Below are 4,450 nucleotides of genomic sequence, written 5' to 3'. Positions count from 1 at the left end.
TTAATCGGGGGAGGGGGAGGGAAATGGGAGGCGGTGGCGGGGAGGAGGCAGAAATCCTCAATAAATAAATAAATTAAAAAAAAAAAAGATTTTAAATGTAACCCTAAAATTGGAATGTGAATTAAAGAGGTGAGAAACTGTTACGTTAAAAAAAAAAAAAAAAGACTAACAAGGCCTATGTTGCCCACTTCCAAGAGTGGGAGGAATTTAAAATAAAAATAAAAAATAAAAAAAAATGATTTAGGAAGCTGGAGAGATGGCTCAGCGTTTAAGGGCACTCACTGCCTGCTCTTCCAGAGGACCTGGGTTCAATCCCCAGCAACCACATGGCAGCTCACAACTGCTTGTAATTCCTATTCCAGGGGATTTGACACCTTCACGTCAATGCACATAAAATAAAGTTAAATAAATTTTAAAAAGCCACCCTTAAAAAAGTTATAATGTGTATGGATGTTCTCTACTGCATGCATTCCTTTATGCCAGAAGAAGGCATCAGATCCCACCACAGATGGCACCCTATGCTGTTCACCACTGAGCCATCTCTCCAGCCCAAGGCCACACCTTCTAATCCTTTCCCAAACAGTCCCACCAATTAGACCAAGCAGTTAAACACATGAACCTATGAAGGCCTTTCTCATTCAAACCACCACTGTGTAAGTGGCCCATGTGTGGTTCCCTGGAGGCCAGAAGAGGATGTTGAATCTTGCAGAACTAGAATTACAGACAGCTATGAGCTTCCCAATGCAGATTCAAGGGATCAACCAAATCCTCTGCTCTTGAGCAAGTGTTCTTTTTTTTTTAAAGATTTATTTATTTATACAACATTCTGCCTCGATGTATGCCCGCACGTAAGAACATGGCGCCAGATCTCAGTACAGATGGTTGTGAGCCACCATGTGGTTGCTGGGAATTGAACTCAGGACCTTTGGAAGAGCAGACAATGCTCTTAACCTCTGAGCCATCTCTCCAGTCCCCTTGAGCAAGTGTTCTTAACCATTGAGTCCTCTCTCCAGCCCCTACAACTTTTATGTACTGTGTGTGCACACATATGGAGGTCAGGGACAAGTTCTCTCACCTTTGGTGATGGCCACGCTCGTGCGGCAAGTGGACCCGCATCCCTTGTTCCAGCCGGAGCCCAGCACTCTTGAGCCTCAGGCCAGAGCATCTTGAGTTTGAGGCTGGACTGGGATGCAGGGTGAAGCCCCTTAAAAGACAAAAACAAAAAACAGAAAAAAAAAAAAAAACCAACTGTAGTAAATTTAGTCTTTGTGACTAAATCCTGTGTATTTCTAAGGTTCTTCTCTCAAAACACATCTCTGAAAATGACATCACAGAGCCAAAGTACCAGTGTGATTTACCTTAAGGTATTTCTCAGGAGGCAGGACAGGGTCCTGCCTGCTATTCCTTACACTGAGCTTTGTGCTCCTGGGTACTGAACGTGTGTCTCCTCCTTTTGTGATTTTTCAGAAAAGATTAAAATAATATTACTCTCCTGGTATGGGAAGTCCGTCTATGTATGTGTTGCTTTTGTTGGTTAATGAATAAAGAAGCTGCCTTGGCCTGTGATAGGGCAGAGTAGAGCTAGGCAGGGAAAAGGAAACTGAATATTGGGAGAAAGAAGGCGGAGTTGGGAGACACCATGTAGCTCTGCCTGAGACAGATGCTGAACCTTGCCAGTAAGCCATAGCCACGTGACGACATACAGATTAATAGAAGTGGGTTAACCAAAGATATAAGAGCTAGCTAGTAATATGCCTTAAGTGATTGGTCTAGCAATGGCTTAAATAATATAGTTTCTGAGTGATTATTGTGGGTGGCTGGGACTGAACAAGTGGCTTCCAACAACACCCTTTTTGAACAGTACAGAAAAATCTAAAGGGAGCACCATACTTCATTCAAAAGTATCTGATCATACACAGTAGGAATGTGCTCACCACAGACTTCATTGTCCTGGCCATGGGGACCGTCCTAAAGAAAGTCCAGTCCTTTCAGAATGTCTCAAGAAGACAACTATAGTTCGACTGTGCCCTCCCAAACTTTTTTTTTGTTATTGGTGTTTTGTTTTTCGAGACAGGGTTTCTCTGTGGCTTTGGAGCCTGTCCTGGAACTAGCTCTTGTAGACCAGGCTGGCCTCAAACTCACACAGATCAGCCTGCCTCTGCCTCCCAAGTGCTGGGATTAAAGGCGTGCGCCACTACCGCCCAACATCCTCCCAGACTTTATAGGTGAAAATCCAGACTCTTAAGGTAATTCCTAGAAGGGAGGGCCGCTGGGAGGTGATCAGTTGCTTGTCTAAGAATATTAATCTACAAAATACCTTGATCCAGAGCTTCCAGCTTCCAAATGTATGCTAAATACATGTTTGCAGGCCATTAGGTCAACAATGGTTTGTTACAGCCACCGAATAGGACTAAAAAGGGAAATTCCCAGACCAATACAATAGGTTTTCTTGGTTTACTTTGGCTCTGTAATTCTTGGCTGGCAAGTGCTGTCCAAAAGAGCTACACCTCAAAGCCAACAGTTTTGGGGTTTCTTTTCGAAGATTTTTAAAATTACTTTTTTGTTTGTTTTCTGAGACAGGGTTTCTCTGTGTGACTTTGGAGCCTGTCTTGGAACTTACTTTGTAGGCCAGGCTGGCCTTGGACTCCCAGAGATCCGCCTGCCTCTGCCTCATGAGTGTGGGATTAAAGTCATAGATGACCACCACCCTCCATCAATATTTTTTAAGCACTTGAATCTTACAAATTGTGATATAAACTAAAAGAATTTACAATCAGGGAAAATGCTGACTGGGCTTTTAGATTTTTTGTTCTTTTTTTTTTTTTTTCAAATGTCAGTTACTGTAGCTAGACCCTATGAAAAAGCTTGGTGGCAGGAATAGGCTGGAGAGGTGACAGCTCAGCATCTGAAAGCACTGGGTCCTCTTTCAGAGAGGTTCTGGGTTCAATTCCCAGTACTCACATGGTCACTCACAGCTAGTCTAACTCCAACTGCAGAGCATCCAGCACCCTCTTCCGACCTCTGCGGGTACCGCATACACGTGGTGTGCAGAGACATACAGGCAGGGAAACCATTGACATACATGAAATAAATCTAAAAAATAAAAAAGCTGTGCAGTGGTGGCACACGCCTTTAATCCCAACACTCGGAGGCAGAGGCAGGCAGATCTCTATGAGTTCGAGGCCAGCCTGGTCTACAGAGCGAGTTCCTGGACTGACTCCAAAGCTACAAAGAAACCCTGTCTAGAAAAACCAAAAAAGTAAAAAATAAAATAAGAAAGCCATTTTGGATGATTTCCACTTGGAGTGCCTCAGACTAGAGCGTTGTGGGTGGGTCAGAGTTCAAACCAGGCTCATTCAGGTGCAGGACCACGAGGCTCCTGCAAAGCAAGCACGAGACACGCCTGGGCACACCTGTGCTGTGTGTGGAAGGCAAGTCAAATCTATCAGAGAAGAAGAGCGGGAAAACCAGGTGGTGATGGAGTTTGGTTTTGAAATACTTTGCCATAGAACAGCTAGGATAGGGTATTGCAGATCCAGCTTCCTTGGAGACAAAAATACTTCATGAAATAATTAAGCTTAAAAGAAAAAAAAATATTTAAAAAAGAACAAAGAAATAATTAAGCTTGAAAGAACTCTTGGCTTGATTCAAAGTTGCTGACGTGTGGCCAGAGGCAATAAATGCTTGGATGAACCAACGAAGCCCGTAATTGCTGAAGATAGATGATGGGGCCACCGCATTCCTAATGTCATCTTTGAAGCCTGATGCCTGCAGCCAGCAGCTGTTGCCCACATGCCTCAGGGCAGGTATGCCCGGCAGAGGACACCCGTGGTGGCTTTTGTTGGATCCCAGTGCGAGGCCACCCTTGGGGAAGCCACTATGGCGTGCTCGGCCGCGGTAGCAGGAACTGAACCTTCAGGGGGAACTGGAGCTGCAGCCACCACCGCACGACAGGAAGGCCCTCGGCTAGGTCGGGTCCTTCCTTCCTGCAAACTGCGGAGCGCACGCGTTCGGTCCCCGGAGCGAGGCGCCCTCCACGGTGCAGCCGAGGACAATGGGACAGGGCGCGGGCGCAGCTACGGCGGAGCCCTGGGGGTCAGGGGGGCCGCGCGCGGCGCTCTGGAGGACACGGCCCTCGTCTCGCAGGCACAGGCACCGGACACTCGGTGCCAGGCGCGACGCGGCCGGCCCACGCGGGGCGCGCCCACGAGGCCCGCCGCAAAATGGCGACCGCGCCGACCGTCGCCCCCTGCCGGCGCATGCGCAGGGCGGACCCGCCCGCGAGAGCGGAAGTCTTGTGACCCCGGAAGTGACCGTCGGAGCGGCGGGCGGCGGACGACGTTCGTCACTTGGTGCGGGAGGGAGCGCGAGAGCGGCGGTCGAGCCTCCGGTGAGTGGGCGCCTTGCGCGGGCGCGGGGCGGCGCGGCGCGCGAGGGGAGCGGGGCGGCT

The 4,450-nt window shown here is 48.2% G+C and overlaps 1 protein-coding gene and 1 long non-coding RNA gene across 2 annotated transcripts in view; one reads left to right on the top strand and one right to left on the bottom strand.

Moving 5' to 3' along the window:
• LOC113456315 overlaps window positions 1-3,131 on the bottom strand; it is a 24,210-nt gene extending 21,079 nt beyond the window's left edge. The window contains exons 1-2 of the long non-coding RNA XR_003377136.1: window positions 2,962-3,131; window positions 1,076-1,204 (exon numbers count right to left, since the gene is read on the bottom strand). This is a non-coding gene — a long non-coding RNA (uncharacterized LOC113456315). The remainder of the gene's footprint in view (window positions 1-1,075; window positions 1,205-2,961) is intronic.
• A 1,192-nt stretch (window positions 3,132-4,323) lies between these two features.
• The window catches only part of Arhgdia (Rho GDP dissociation inhibitor alpha), a 2,607-nt gene continuing 2,480 nt past the window's right edge, over window positions 4,324-4,450 (top strand). The window contains exon 1 of the mRNA XM_005350874.3: window positions 4,324-4,390. The gene's annotated coding sequence lies outside the window, so the exon portion shown is untranslated. The remainder of the gene's footprint in view (window positions 4,391-4,450) is intronic.

The sequence above is a fragment of the Microtus ochrogaster genome, chromosome 7 (genome assembly GCF_000317375.1).
Source record: "Microtus ochrogaster isolate Prairie Vole_2 chromosome 7, MicOch1.0, whole genome shotgun sequence".
Classification (NCBI taxonomy): Eukaryota; Metazoa; Chordata; class Mammalia; order Rodentia; family Cricetidae; genus Microtus; species Microtus ochrogaster.
The sequence above is the reverse complement of the archived record's forward strand: the minus strand, read 5'-3'. Positions and strand labels throughout refer to the sequence as shown.